This window comes from Ambystoma mexicanum, chromosome 2p (genome assembly GCF_040938575.1).
Source record: "Ambystoma mexicanum isolate Mex_15411 chromosome 2p, UKY_AmexF1_1, whole genome shotgun sequence".
NCBI lineage: Eukaryota > Metazoa > Chordata > Amphibia > Caudata > Ambystomatidae > Ambystoma > Ambystoma mexicanum.
The window spans coordinates 353,379,338-353,395,744 of NC_090923.1; the positions used below are offsets into that span (position 1 = coordinate 353,379,338).

The following is a 16,407-nucleotide window of genomic DNA, read 5'->3' on the forward strand; positions in this document are numbered from 1 at the left end:
GTGCTCCCCGGTCAGGCTTCCTCTGATTCTCGACCTGCTTCACCAGAGCGATGAGCAGATGTGGCACCCCTACCCACAATCATTCAGTTTGGCGGCCTGGTGCCCGAGTTCAAATCCTTAGAAAGTTTCACCTTGTCCGCGGATAATATGCGTAGTATCCAGGCGGCTAGAAAACCTTCGACAAGGTCTCAGTATAGAGTGGCTCTGGTTCTGTCATTGGTGTCTAGCTAAGCAGCTGGACCCCAGAGATGCTACCAGGTCCTGTCTTTCGTTTCTCTTTAGGCATTCATATCTTGTGGGACTTGTTTGTCGGCTATCGCCGCTTACCTGTCCACGGACACTTGCTCTTTTCATTGATAAACCCTGTCATTAAAAGGCATTTTGCAGGTCTATTGCATCTTTATCCACCTGTGCGCAACCCGCATCTGAAGTGGGAACTGAATGTGGTCCTCACTGCCTTATGCCATAAGCCCTTTGAGCCCATGGCTACAGTGGACTTGAAGTTCCTTTCGTGGAAAATGGCTTTTCTGATTGCGTTGACTTCGGCAAGGCGTGTAAGTGAGCTTCAGGCCTTGTCTGTAAAGCATCCTTTCCGTACCTTTCATAAGGATAAGGTTGTCCTCCGGACTAATCCTTCGTTCCTTCCAAAGGTGGTATCCGATTTTCATTTGAATCAGTCTTTCGTTACCTGTCTTCTTTCCAGACGTGGCCTCCGATGCCAAGAGGGTATTGCACAAATTGGATGTCAGACGAGCTCTTACGTTTTATTTGGACAGAACATCTAAATTTAGGAACTCTTCCCAGCTTTTTGTGACCTTTGAAGATCCAAAAGGAAAGATGGCCTCGAAAACAACTATCTCCTTATGGATTGCTTCCTGTATATCAAATGCGTATAACCTTCAGGGCCTTCAGCCTCCAAAAGGAATTCATGCTCATCTTGTGCGGGGCAAGGCGCTGCGGTTGCCTTCCTGAAATTTGTTCCCTGGGAAACCATTGCCAGAGCAGCTACGTGGGCTTCCCAATCAGATTTTTATAAGCATTACTTCTTAGCCCTGAGCTCCAGAGCCGATGCTCAATTCGGTCAGGCTGTTCTTAAAAACCTCTTTCAGTAAAGGAGTTCCATCTACCCGTTTTCCTGTGAGGAGTGCTTGGTAATCTCCCAAAAGTATGGCGGAAAGGGGACGGGACTTAGAAGTATAACAGTTACTCACCGTAGTGACTACCTTACTCCTAGTCCTTAGTCCCCTTTCTTCCATAAGCCCGCCTGCCATCCCCTCTAATAAGTATCCTCTATTATTGCTTAAAGGTCTCAGACCTGGCAAAAGAAAAGACTGAAGGGCGATGCGCGGGGCGAGCTCAGGAAGGCAGGCTTACGGCCGCGTGCGGTACACCGCGTAAAAAGGGAAGAACACATTTTTCAATTTGATGCTTTTTTACAAAAAGTGCTCCGGTCCCGTCCCAAAAGTATGGAGGAAAGGGGACTATGGACTAGGAGTAAGTTGGTCACTACGGTGAGTTACTTTGTTGTTCTTCAATAGAGAAATGACTAAAATGTTTAGACAAACAGGATTTGGCAATGGGGAGTTATCTAAGACAATGCTACAAGAATACAGAGCCTACACACTCTATGGCATTTGGGGTTTGCTCTACTTACAGGAGAAGTCTGGTCTGAACATCGGGGAGCGTCAGGACACTACTGGGACAGCAAAAAGGGGCCAGTCAAGGTCTCTGCTGAGTCCTCTGAGGGGTCCCAAGTCAGCTTCTAAATCTCCTGGCTCCACTGCAAGCTAGGCCTCTCACTGCTGGGATGTTTCTCCAGAAGTCGACAGCAGATCACGTCATGGGATTAGTAGAAAAAGTCCTGCTCCGAGGCCGGCAGCCTTGGTTCTAGTGCAAGTGACATCACTGACTTGTCATAGTCCCCGCAGAAGGGATTGGTTAATGCTCCAATACCCAACTCCCACCTGTGTGCTGGTAGGTCCAGAAAATGTGTGTGCTTTGGGACACCAGGGGAGATCACTTCATCATCATCTCACTTAGACAGGGGGATTGGTCATGTTTTTGCACTTAAAATCTCACTACCTTGCAAATACCCTTAACTTCCACGTTTTGACAGATATGAATGTGTTTTTGAAAACTACACTTCGAGGGGATTGGGTCCTCCGACGTATTCCATATCTATGACATGTAATCACCACAGCTGTGCTGCTTCGGAAACATTTTCCGGCGTCTGCGTCCTGCGTCGATGACGTCGATGCGCCATCGTCGAGGACCACGTCTGACGTCATCCGATGTGATAAGTAGGACGCACGACGCCCGTAGCCTCAGTTCCGTTTTTTCCGCGAACGTGTTGCTTCGTGATTCTCGGTTAACGCCTCGACTCTTTGGAGTTCTGTTCTTCTTGGTTCTTCGAACCTGTTCGTTTTTGTGAAAATCCTTCGTGTGAAGATGTCTTCTACTTCGTCTTCGACCCCGCGTCCGGGCTTCAAGAAGTGCGGGGAGTGTGGGTCCACGATGTCGGTGACGGACTCGCACGACGCCTGCCTCTGGTGCCTCGGGGAGGCCCACGACACGGATGACTGTATCGACTGCCAGTCGCTCACATCCAAAGCCTTACGCGAACGTAATAATAAGTTGTCGGTAGGTCAGGTGTCCAAGCCCCGGAAGTCGAAGTCTGCGGTGCTTTCGACGGATGATTCGAGGGGTGACTCTCCGCATCATCGTCGGAAGTCTCGTGGGTCTCCTTCTAGGAGTCGGTCTCGCCACTCCTCAGCCTCTTCGAGGCATTCTCGGAAGCGCCGACACCGGTCGTCTTCCAGGTCCTCTTCGGAGGACTCTGCCCGGCACGTCGCTTACCCCACCAGCCGTGCGACGCCAGAGGAATGGGCTTCCTTCGGGAAGAAAATGCTGGCGATTCTTGAGTCGCAGGGTACTAAGCCGTCTGCGCCCCCGAGTGGGGTCGGCCGTGAGAGGTCGAGAGACACCGCTCGCAAGAGTGGTCAGCACGAGTCACGGGAGAGGTCCTGTTCGGACAAGGAGACTCGTTCTTGACGTACCCGTTCCAGGTCCCGGTCCTCGACGCGTTCGAGACCGTGTGCACCTGTGAGGTCTTCGAGGAAGACATCGACGTCTGAGGCGTCGAGGGCGTCGACAGGCTTTCTCGAGGCTCCGGCTCCGAGGAAGTCGTCGAAGCCGTCCATGCTCAGGTTGTTGAGGGACACGCTCGGGGCTCTGGCTCCGAGGGCTGTGTCGACGCCGCCGATGCTGGCGGCGCTGCATCCGACGTCGACGCCGATTTCCTCGACGCCGATCCTCCCGGCGCCGATGCCGGTTCTCTCGACGCCGGCGCCGATTCGCTCGATGCCATCGATGCCTTTCGAGTCAGAGGTACCCCGTGGCACGGGAGAACCCCCTAGGAAGACTCTGGTTGCCTTCTTTTGGCCACCTGGAATATATTTCAGAGGCAGATGAGGATTCTGATGGCCTGGTTCCTAGTCAGGTTCCAGATGAAATTGTCTCGGGCCATAGTCAGTTTGACGATTTGAGGCAGTCACTGCATGATGCCAGTGGACTGGACACCTCTCCGGAGGTGGAGTTTTGTAGGCCTGAGCCTGGCTCTCATGCCGATTGCTCGTACCGGCGCCTTATGGCTAGGGTTTCTGAGTACTTGGGATGGTCTGCTCCCCCAGGGGAGTTTGTGCAGGATGATCTAACGGACATCATTGACATCCTTGATGTTGGTCCCCCAACTGACCCGGTACTGCCGTTCCATATGGCTTTACAGAGAAGGGTGGCGGCGGCTTGGACTGCTCCGGAGAGTCTCCCGGCGGTGGGCAGACCCTTGTCGCGAAAATACCGTCCAGCCAGTAGCGACCCCTGCTACTTGACCAGGCACCCCACTCCGGAGAGTTTGGTGGTGCAGGCAGCCACAGCCCCGGCGAAGCAGGCGTCGTACCCTACCATCCCTCCTGATATGGACGACAAACGTTTTGATGGCTGGGCGAAGAAAGTGTTTTCTTCTGGTGGTATGGCGCTTCAGGCAGCCAACTCCATTTGTGCCTTGTCTCGTTTCACACACACTCTGTGGAACTGTGTTGCGTTAGCGGCTGAACATATTCCCGAAGGGGACGAACGGGATGGTTTCCTTGCTATGGTCCAGGATGGTAAGGATGCCATGTGTGAGTCCGTTCAGTCCGGTTTGGACTTAGCTGAATGCGTCAGTAGGACCATGGCGGCGAGCACCGTGATACGCAGGTTTGCGTGGTTGCGGAAGTCGGGGTTTGCTCCTGATGTGCAGTCCCGACTCCTCAACATGCCCTTTGATGGTGAACACCTTTTTGGCAGCAAGGCTGACGAGAGCCTTGAGAGGTTGCAGACCTCAAAAGCTGCAGCAAAGTCGTTGGGCGCTGCAGTTCGCCAACCTCCGCCTTTTCGTCCTAGGGGACAGCAGTGGAGGGGTGGTTCCTTTCACTATTACTCGTCCTTCGGTAAAGCGAGAGGAGCTGGCAGTCAGTGGTCCAAGGCAGGGGTACCAGAGGTGGACGACAGGGTACCCGTGGTGCCAAGGCCGCTCGGGCAGTTGCCTCTTTGCCCTCAGGTAACACCGCAGCCGCTCCCACTCAATGAGGCCATGTCCCATGGTTCGCCGGTTGGGGGAAGGCTGGCGCAGCATCTTGTAGAGTGGCAAGCCATTACTTCAGATGTGTGGGTTCTGGAGATCATAACCCACGGCTACTGTCTTCCTTTTCGGCACAGGCCTCGCGACAATCCACCGGGGAACCTCTCTTTGCAGAGTCCGGATCCGCTCCTTGCGCAGGAAATTCAAGCCCTGCTGGAGAAAGGCGCCATAGAACTGGTGCCTGTAGCGGAGAGGAACAAGGGATGGTATTCCCCTTATTTTTTGATTTCGAAGAAAGACGGGGGATTGAGACCCATCATGGACTTGCACGGTTTGAACAAACTCCTAGGAAGGACAAGTTCAAGATGGTTACTCTCAAGTCCTCCAGGCCCTTCGGCTTCAGGACTGGTTGGTGTCACTCGACCTCAAGGATGCTTACTTCCATGTGCCGATCTATCCCAAGCACAAGAAGTACCTGAGGTTCGCGGTTGGCGACTCGCACTTTCAGTTTCGGGTCCTGCCGTTCGGATTGACCTCCGCCCGAGGGTTTTCACCAAGCTCATGGTGGTGGTGGCAGCGCATCTCAGGCAAGAGGGGATTCACGTCTACCCCTACCTGGACGATTGGTTGATCAGGGGGTGCTCTCCTGAGCAAGTCTTGGATCATCTGTCCGTCACCTGCCACTCCCTTCACAGGCTGGGCTTCTCCCTCAATTTAAAGAAGTCCCATTTGACGCCAACACAGCGGCTCCAGTACATCGGAGCAGTGCTCGACACCTCCCTGGGGCAGTGCTTTCCTCCCCAGGTGAGGGCTCTTCACATTCAGCAGATGGTGCACAAGTTTCAGCATGCCCAGACGCTCCCAGCGTTCGAGTTCTTGAGGTTGCTCGGCCTCATGGCATCCTGCATTGTTCTGGTGCCAGAGGCTCGCCTGCGGATGAGATCTTTGCAGTGGGCACTCAAGACGCAATGGTCGCAGTCCTCCGGCAGGATGTCGGATCCGGTTTAGGTGCCGCCCTCGGTCGCCCGGGACCTTCTGTGGTGGGCCGTCGAAGGCAACTTGATGAAGGGGGCTCCATTTTGGGTTCCCTGGCCGGAGGTGACTGTCGTTACGGATGGATCCCTCACGGGATGGGGAGCTCATGCCAACGGGCTGACAGTCAGCGGTCGTTGGTCTCCGTCGGAGTCCAGACTCCATATCAATCTGTTGGAGCTGAGGGCCGTCAGGCTAGCCCTGAAAGCTTTTCTGCCGACTGTGCGAGGAAAGAGTGTCCTGATCCTGACGGACAACACAGTGGCCATGCACTACCTCAACAAAAAGGGGGGGCAGGGTCACTTTCTCTGTGCAGGGAGGCGATGCAGCTCGAGTTCTGGGCCATCCAGCAGGAAGTTTCGATCTCGGCATTTCATCTGGCCGGAGACGAAAACATGACGGCGGACGCTCTGAGCAGGCAGAGAGCGATCTCTCACGAGTGGGAGTTGGCTCAGGAGATTCTCCTGGAGATCTTTGCCCTTTGGGGGACCCCTCAAGTGGATCTCTTCGCCTCCAGTGTCAACCGGAAGTGCGAAAGGTTTTGCTCGTGGGAATTTCCTCCAAAAGGAGCCTTAGGAGACGCGTTTGTGGTCATTCCTGCTGCTGTACGCGTTTCCTCCAGTCCCCGTCCTCCCGCAAGTGCTGCGGAGGTTACGGACGTTCGGTTCCCGGATGATCCTCATTGCTCCGGCGTGGGCTCGGAGGACATGGTATCCGGACCTTCTCAACTTGTCCATCTGCCCTCCACGTCGTCTTCCCTACCGAGACGATCTGCTCTCACGGGAGGGGGGTCAGGTTCTCCATCCAGAGGTCAGATCCCTCAACCTTCACGCTTGGCTTCTGAAAGGTTGAGGTATAAGGATTGGGACCTCCCTGAAGACGTGATGGAGGTGTTGCTTTCAGCCCGAAGGCCAGCAACAAAGTCTCTGTACCGTTGGCGTAAGTTCTGCGACTGGTGCAGAGTTCAGAATGTGGATCCTTTTGCATGTGACATCCCCATGGTTCTGTCCGTTTTACTTTCTTTGGCCCACAGGGGCTTGCAAGTGGGTACCATTAAAGGTTACCTGGCGGCGCTGTCCATCTTTAAGCGCTCGTCTGAAGAGTGTTCTTACTTTAAAATCCCTTTAATTTTACAGTTTCTGAAAGGGCTCACTAATGTGTTCCCTCCGTCACCTTTCCTGGTGCCCGGTTGGGATTTAAACCTTGTTCTTAAGTTTCTTATGGGTGCTCCGTTTGAGCCTTTACATTCTTGCCCTTTGAGGCTGTTAACTCTGAAAACTGTGTTTTTAGTTGCGGTTACTTCCGCTCGCAGAGTGAGTGAGTTACAAGCACTTTCAGTTAAGCCTCCCTTCACTGTATTTCACAAGGACAGGGTTGTCCTTGGAGTTCGTCCTTCTTTTCTTCCGAAGGTAGTGACGGAATTTCATTTGGCCCTGAAGGTTGTTCTTCCGGCATTCTATCCTCCTCCGCATCCTGGTAAGGAAGAGGAGAGGCTCCATAGGCTTGATCCTAGGAGAGCTTTAAGCTTTTATGTTTCACGCATGTCCCGGGTCAGAGTGGACGATCAACTCTTTATTGGTTACGCTGGAAAGCGTTTGGGGCAAGCTGTGACGAAACAGACTTTGTCTCGCTGGATTATTTTGGCCATCTCGGAGTGCTACCGCTTGGCGGGTAAGGACCCACCGGCTGGCTTGCGGGCCCATTCTACCAGGGGTATGGCTGCATCTACTGCCGTGCAGAGGGGTGTTCCTATTCGCAACATCTGTGATGCAGCCACCTGGGCTTCAGTACATACATTTGTACGTCACTATTCCCTCGATTCCATCAGAGCACAGGATCTGGCCTTTGGCAAGGCGGTCCTTTGCTCTGCTATTTGATTGGCTATTCTAAATTTTGATTCTAAATTCTTTCCCTCCTCCTTGCTCTGGTACTGCTTTGGGAGTCTGTCATAGATATGGAATACGTCGGAGGACCCAATCCCCTCGAAGAACAAGTTACTTTCTTACCTGGTAACGTTCTTTCGATGGGATGGTCCCACGACGTATTCCATATCGCTCCCGCCCTGCCTTCCCCGCTGCAGAATTTCTTTTGCGATTGCAGCTTGAGTTCCGCAAGGCTTTGTGTCTGACTGGCAGTTGACTAATGTCACACGTTCTGGGGGAAAAAACTACAACTGAGGCTACGGGCGTCGTGCGTCCTACATATCACATCGGTTGACATCGGACGTCGGAGGAGGTCCTCGACGACGGCGCATCGACGTCATCGACGCAGGACGCAGACGCTGAAAAAAGTTTCCGAAGCAGCACAGCTGTGGTGATTACATGTCATAGATATGGAATACGTCGTTGGACCATCCCATCGAAAGAACGTTACCAGGTAAGAAAGTAACTTGTTCTTTGCTGCGAAATCCAATGACCCTACTCAGGAGTTTGTAGGTCATTCCTTTGCAGAGCTACAGTTTTTCTTAATTTACTCCTGAATTATAACCAGGAAAAATGGGCCATTATACGGGTGTCGTAGGAATTATGATTGGCATGATCTATCAAGTTTCTGTATGCCTGGCAATCGCAGGAAGGCCTAAATCACATTTTCCTGAATAACTTTTGTTGTGTTTACCTCACAAAATCATTTTGGGATGACCAGAAGGGGTTAGTTGTCACCTTTCCAGAAATCCGACAATTACTATAATATTGTCAATTTTACACAATTAAAATGCATTTGTCCCCTTTTAAAAAATGGGCAGACAAACCACTCCTTGGCACTGGTCCCCTCCCTTGCTCTCCCAGTTTCAATTTCCCTGCTCCTGGCAGTGACGTCACGAGAGGGTTCTGTGTTTAGATTAGCTCAGCTCTTCAAGAGCTAAGGACCACTAATGCATTTTCTTATGGGTTTGAATGACCTGGTGGTCAGAAGTGCAGCAGAGCAGAGCTCCTAATCTGGTTTTCCACTGCAAATCTGATCTCTACAAGAATTTAAAGTTGTATTTTTAAGGGAATGCACTAAGGTTTGAAGTTGCAGGCTTAGGACTCCAGGACTAGAGAGACCCTGGAATGCAGTTTCACATCTTGTAGTCCTGATTGATGACACTGCATGCCTGCCTTCAGGAAAGCAAAAGGTGAAGTCCTGGAGCTTGGCTTCACCTCTGAAGAAATGGCTAGCAGCAATCCTAAATGCATTTAAAATGACATCTTCTGAAATGCACAGTTTCAGTATATAGAAGTGTCCTGCAAGATTTGCCCTTGCATACCACTATAAAAGAAGAACATCATAATCACTCTTTTAGTGGCTTTGTTGAACATTTTTCTTTGCAGAGTTCACACATGAGAAACTTCATTTTACTGCAGCTGCTTATAACATAATCTTGGCACTTTCCTTTGAGATACTGTGCACGCTAGTTTCATGGAATATCGGGCAGCTCTTCATGAATTAGTCAAAATATCCTTGCCCTGTGTCTTTTGCTTCCTTTGTGAAAGGCAGTTGGCATCTTGTCACATTTTGCAATTTACCACATTTCCTTTCCTTTTGATTTCAATGTGCAATGATAATGATGTGTTATTTATATAGCGCCTTAATCCAAAGCGCTTCACATAGCACATATTTACATACAATATCACCCAACCGAAATTGGTACTCATTTATCGACCTCAGAAGGATGAAAGGCTGAGTTGGCCTTGCCGGGATTCGAACCTGCGACCTGCAGATCACGCTCAGATCGCAGCAGCGAGTGCTCAACCCGCTGAGCTATCTTACCGGCATTATGCCTTATGTTCCAAATTATTTCAGGGCAGGCCTTTTACTTGGGGGGCACATACCCCCTCCCAGAACTCTTGGCCTCTTTATTTCTCGCATCCAAAGGCTATTTCATTGCCCAAAGTGGGCTGTGTAAGGGGTCAATGGAAGCGCACACATTCCTACTATTAATCCTTTGAGATCTACTTTTGTAAAAATATTTCCTTACATTTAGGCCTTTACAGGAATACTCCATCACTGAGCACCTTTTCCTTTACCACACTTTAAAAACCTTCTAAAAAAAATATATATATATCTTTAAAGTTTTTAACTGGTTGGCACCTTTTCGTACCAATTTAACGAGCCACCCCTAAACAGGAATGTCATAATTACCCGTTTTATGATTCGTTAATGAACGAAGGTAACCCCAGTTTATTGGTTTAAAAGCCCAAACATCTCACCCTGGGACCGGAAACACTGTTTTGTTACAATGGTATTATTTCTAAATTGAAATCCTGCACTTTCTGTGTTACATACGCAACACAGGGCTAAAGAATATATTCCACTGACAAACACAAACCAGAGAAATAAAATGCAATTCTCTCTAAACCACTATTTCAAATGGCCGGACAAGAATACTAGAAAGGAGATTTATTTATACCGCTAACCTATTATTTTGTTCTGTTTCCAAGTCAAAGAATTACCGTTTTAAATAGTGCCGTCATGTATTTACTGAAGTCAAAATGACCTGCTTCTGCTTTCATGAGCATTCAATTTGTGCGCTGGAATGGTGTGCACTAGAAAAGGGCACAATGTGAAATGTATGCTACAAATAACTATTGAGTTGGATTTAGATCTTTCGATCAAAAGACCTTAAATTCAGTTTTTCAGAAGTTCAGGGACTGCAACGAGGTTGCAAAACTTTAAAAGAATTGTGGTTCTTAATGTGGAAAATCTGGTGCAGCCATTATTAAAGAGTTATTGGGTTTTGTTTTGCATAAATAATAATTCCTCCCTACCCTTTCTAAATTATAAAATACTCACTAGGTACATTTATCTGACCAATCTTTTCAATTTCACATTCGGTATTGTAAACAAACATTTTATGTGATTTCATGTGTCTAAACGGATCAGGTTAATGTTTACTCTTGCTCGAGCAAGGCATACATTCGTTTTCAAAAAATTGATTAGCGGAGATTGCTTATTAATATTTTCTTCTGATTACCAAACCAAAATAATTGCACACAATTGCTAATCCATTTTGTCGCTGTATTTACTTCGTAGCCAAGACATGGATTTTTTTCAAATCTAGCTGTACTCTTTGGCTGTACTGTGTAGTGACTTTGGCTGTGCCCATTGACTTCATTGCGCTTCTCTGTTCCTGTCCGTTGCGCCACTTCTGCTCACCCCCCCATGCTCGCCCCTCTTTCTTCTCCCCCCCCTCCTCCACATCATCTATGGCATTCTGTTTCTCCTATTTTCTCCAGTTGTTTCTCCATTAGACTATCCTACGCTTCTCACCAAGTCTGGTAGAAAAAAGTTCAAAAAGGATATCTTGGTCTCTAACCCTGGTCTCTCTATCGTTGACTCCTACACCAGCGCATCCTCCAAACAGACCCTCAACGGCATCCTCTTTGCCAGACCGTTGGACTCCTCATATGGTCTCTGTGCCCTCTCCTGTCTCGTCTTCTCCCGTTAATGGTGGCACCCGGTGGGACGCCCTCCTGGACCCCTTCCACTCCTCCAAGGTAATCATTAATGCCTACCTTTAATGGCACTGTCCTGGTCCAAGGCCCTCAGACCAACCTCTTCCTCTTTGATAGACTCTTCCTGCGCCTCAACTTCCTTCTCCTGCTGGCCCTCTCTCTCCCCTCTGACTTCCATGCCTTCCGCCTCCTCCTTGGCTACCTCCTTCTTCCTCTTCTGCCCCCCTTCTACACCTCTGCAGGGAGTACCTCTGATTTGTACCCCACCCCGGAAGTCGTTCAAGGTTGGCAACCTTCTCCATATTGCCACTCTTAACTCTCGCTCGGATGTCAAACACTCTGACATCTGCCGCCTCCTGGAAGAACTCAACCTCGATGTCCTTGGTCTCACTGAGATATGGTTCACGGCCAGCTCTGTCATGAGCTTTGACACTCTCCTCCCTGATGGCTACAAGATCCTCTCTGCACCCAGATCCAGTGGTCCTGGGGGTGAGGGGTGTAGCCTTGATCTTCCCGGAGTGGATTCCTGCCTCTGTGATATTATGCAGGTCTACTCCTCCTTTGTATGCCTTGCATGCAGGCTTTCTCTCTATCCTGACCACTCTCTCACCATTGCTATTCTCTATCGGCCACCTTGTCAGACTACCTTCTTTCCTCTGAGTGGGCTGACCTCTCCTCCTCCCTCCTTACATGGATCACTCGCCTCTTTCTCCTTGGTGACCTCAACATCCACCTGGATGCCTCATGTTCCTCCTCTGGACTCTTTCGTGACCTCTGCGACTTTCTATTCTTCCCGCTGGCCCGACTCATTCTGCAGGGCACACTCTGGATGTTTTAATCTCCCCTGACCTCCCCCTCTCTAACCCTCTTACCACTCATCTCTCCTGGAGTCATCATTTTCTTCTTTCCTCCCATCTCTACCTCTCTACCCCACAAGCCAAGCCAGCTCCAGCATTGCCACCTACCTTCTCGGTGATCCGGCCCATGAAGCATGTCAGTTGGGGCTTTCGCTGCCACCTTCTCTCCCCCTCCCCCATCTCTGGCTGACTTGCATCCTGACACTGCTCTTTCCAAGCTCCAGTCTGCTATCTCCGAAACTCGATGTTCTTGTCCCTGTCATGCAACTCTTGGTACGTCTCCGACTTAGTCACCCTTAAACGCAAGTGTAGGGTGGCTGAGAGGAAAATGCAGGCATCTTGTGCATCCTCTGACAAACTGGCCTGCCGCCTGCTCCAAAGGCAATACCGGCACTGTCCGCACTAACAAGAGACGTTGCATAAAAGCCTGCGTCTCTGCGGCATCTAACAACTCGGCCGAACGCCTGCAAGGAGCTGGCCAATCCTACTGCAGTCTCTACCTCTCCTGTCCCCTCCCAGGCCCCCTGCATGAACCTGGCTTCTATTTTCCTAGCTAAAACCCAAGACATCCTGTCCACCCTCACGTCCTCTCCTCCTCCTCCTCCTCCTCCCTCTACTCTCTCCTCTACCTCAGGCCCCAACTGTGATCACCCCTCCTCTTTCTCTTCCTTTCCTCTGTTCTCCCCTGACGAGATCTCTAGACAAGTCCGATCGATGAAGTCTTGTTAAAACAGGTTCTTCCCTGTACGTCCAAAACCATTAAGGACCATATTGACACCCTTGCTCCTGCCTTGGCTGACCTCTGCAACCACTCCTTCGCCAGTGAAACCTTCCCCTCCCCTCTGAAGCACTCTTGTGCACCCACTTCTCAAGAAACCCACAGCAGCCCCCTCCTGCCCGGCTAACTATCGTCCGATCTCTATCACTCCTTTCAACCTCCACACTGATTCTGTTGGTTGTCTCCATGACCATCAGTCTGGCTTCAGAACAGCCAGAAGCATGGAAACTGCTCTCCTGACCATCCGTGAAGACCTGTTAGCTAACCTTGATTTTAATCTCCCTTCTGTCCTCATCCTACTTGATCTCTCTTCTACCTTTGAAACGGTCAACCATGCCATCCTGCTCAATTGCCTCAGTGATAACCTGGGTATCACTGATCAGGCCCTGGCCTGGCTGACCTCGTTCCTCTCCAACCGACCCTCCCATGTCCAACTTGGGTCCTTCCTTTCCTCTATCTCACTCTCCACCTGTGGTGTTCCCCAGGGGTCTAACCTCTCTCCCTGGCTTTTCAACCAATGCCTGGCACCCCTCGCCCACGGCATTGCTGCTCTGTGCTCGAATGTTCAGTGCTATGCTGATGACACTCAGCTAGTTTTCAAGCGCCCCTCTTCCTCCTTCTCCCTCTCTCATCTCTGACCGTCTGTCTGCAATCCAGGTGTGGTGTGCCGCCAACAACCTCTGCCTAAATGCCAGTAAGATTGAGATCCTCCTCATTGGCACTCCTGCACCTTCCTTTCCTGTCACTCTCTGGCTGGCCTCCCTTGGCCCTCTTCCTACTCCCACCTGCGAGGCTAAGAACCTTGAGGGGGGGTCATCTTTGACTCCCCACTTTCCTTTTCTCCACACATCTGACGTCTCAAAGAAATCAAACTACCAACTGCACCTCCTCATGGGTATTCCCTTTCCTCCCCTTCCCCCAGAAGCTCACTGTCTCTAGAGCAACAGCCTCTTTCTAAATTTGCCTGCCACTACTCTCCGCAACTCATTCATAACAGGACTGCAAGACTTTTCCTCGGCCCCAAGCCCATTTCGTATATCTCAAGCCCTGAAATCTCTTCATTGGCTCCCAGTGGCTGCAAGGGTTAAGTTAAAGATCCTCTGTCTTGTCCACAAGGCCTTCTGGGGCCTGGGTCTGCAATACCTTCAACTCTCCCTTCAGAAATACCTTCCTACTCGAGCTCTTCGCTCCTCCAACTCCCTCAGGGTCAGTCGCTTCTCCAAGCAACGAGTTGGTGGTAGATCTCTTTTCTCAGCTAGGGCCTCCCTGCCTCTTTGAGACTTGAGGAGAGCCATCTCTGGTTCTGGAAGCACCTCAATACCTTCCTTTTTTCTTCTGCCTTCTCTCTTCCTTGCCCTTGCTGATCTGTCTGCCTCTGCACTGGGCTCCTGACTACCCTCTGAACTTGGGCCCAGAACCATGGCCACCCAGTTGCTTACCTGCACTGCCTCCTGGCAACCCTTGCACTTGGGTCTGTACCTGCAACCCTACAGTCCCCTTACCTGCACTTATTAGACACCCTTTGTCAGCACTTAATTCTTGCACTTGCCATCTACTGGCCGCACTACTTGTTGTTTTGTTCACGTGTTCAGCACTTTCTACTCCTCCCTTGCCCCTTGCACTTTTCCCCTTCCCTCGCCCCTACACTTGCTCGTTCTCCATGTCACTGGGCGTAATAAGATCGTTATTTTGTCCTCCCTTGCCATCGAGGCGCCCTGAAACACTTGTGCATGGGAGCATTATAAATAAAATATCATACAATACAGCCATTTTGATGCAATATGACACTAATGAAATGGTGTATGCGAAATGTTCAGTTTTTCTGCACTAAAGGACGCACAAACCCACAAATGATGAGACTCTAAAAACCGTTTGAAGTCCAAGGCTCTATGAAGCTGGGTGCAGTAGCTGTTGTACCGGGCGGTGTCCCTGTATACGTTATGCCTGCCCCATGATGGTGTCAAGAGAAGTTCAGAAATGTCAATCAAATAATTCAATATTAGAAGAAAGTCGAAGCTGGAGACTTAAGTTTGGAGTATGGTGTTTCGGCAACCAGATTAATTGGCAACCATAGCCATAGCTTGTCATTATTTTAACTGATTGCAATACATATTGTTTATCGGGTCTAGGCTGGACCGTTAACGGCAGCCAGCCATCCCAAGCCGCGAACACACCAGAGCACAGCGCTGCCATCCTACCACCGCCCAAAGACATATTGATTACTTTAGTGCCACAGGACGCCGGCACCATACGGTGTGCTGTCACTTTTATATTTTGAATGGAATCAGTCATTACATGATCCACGAGCGCCAACTTCCCTTAAATAAAATACAAACTATGTCTGCATTTGGACATCTGTTTCTGGGACTTGGAGGTGTGCCGTAAGGTGTGCAGATGAGTGGATGGATGAGGTATTCCAGTGGTGGGCTGATGGGGACACTCTACTTGGGGCCCCAGTATCAAGGAGACTGCCAGGGCAGAAGCATAGAGGCAGTGCTATAAGTGGGCTGGGCCTGGCAGTCTCCAAAAAGTGGGGCTGAGTCCCCCCCCCCCCCGGTCCCACCATGCCAAGGCAGGACACATTATCTTGCCGCAGCCACGACAGGAGATGCGCCCGCCATTTTCAAGTCAGGCAGTAAGAAGTGCCAGCCAGCCACAGCATCGCTCAAATCCAGCAACGCTCAGGCTGGCTGATGCTTCTCAGTCACTGCAACTTCCTCTCGTGACCATCGTGGTCACAGGAGGAAGTTACGGTCCCTTTGTGTCCCCACCCCCTCCCCAGGTCAATGAGCGTCTTTGACCCTCGGGGAGCCTAGGTACGCCGAGGGTCAATTGTGTTTTTTTCAAGCCAGTTTACATATTTCTAGGTTTATAAAGATGGCTTGGAAAGTACACAAAGCAAGCCATCTTTTATAAAGCTTTTCCGGAAAAGACACCTCTGGTCTTGTCCGCTTACAAAGCTTTATTAAAAATGGCTTCAATTGTGTACTTTTCAAGCCATCTTTTATAAACCTAGAAATATGTTATGTATTTCTAGGTTAATAAAAGATGGCTTGAAAATTACACAAACCATAGTAAGGTATGCATACAAATATATAAATGCTTACATACGTTTATAGATTTGTTTGCATACCTTACTATGGCAATTTTCAACCCACGCCAATCATGGACGCCACACCCCCAAATGAGGGCCCCCCTCAATTTCTTACTGCATAGAGGTGTCAATACACAACGCAGGCAGTTACTTAGGATTGCACCTGCGTTGGCTGACTCATGATTGGCCAGTGTCAATCCCTCAGGTGGCACTAAATAACATCTTCCTAATAGAAGAGCAAAGAAAGATCTGCAGACTAAATAGTTTCTTGTGGTAGGTTTTGTAGATGTACAATCTGGATCGAATTATTGATTGTTGCTTTGAGTTGACTTAGTATCTAGCTTCGTCATAATTAATACACTAAGAGTGGATGGCGTTGTTGGAAGCGAAGAACTGGGCAAACTAGTTGAAAAATGTGCAGATTGTCAAAGTGAATGGGTTAGAATGACGTAGTTCCTAGTATAAGCTAAATATGATGTGGTACTGCTTATTTTGTGCCTTACTCGATCGATCGCCAGTTATTGATCTTCTTCCACAGGAGGCATTGCCCTTGGTGATCAATTACGTTCTAAATGAAGTTTGATCACACAGTT

At 49.9% G+C, this 16,407-nt stretch overlaps 1 protein-coding gene across 14 annotated transcripts in view; it reads left to right on the forward strand.

Moving 5' to 3' along the window:
• Positions 1-16,407, forward strand: part of MAGI1 (membrane associated guanylate kinase, WW and PDZ domain containing 1) — a 1,848,723-nt gene that overhangs the window by 1,255,561 nt on the left and 576,755 nt on the right. The gene's annotated exons all lie outside the window — the stretch shown is intronic.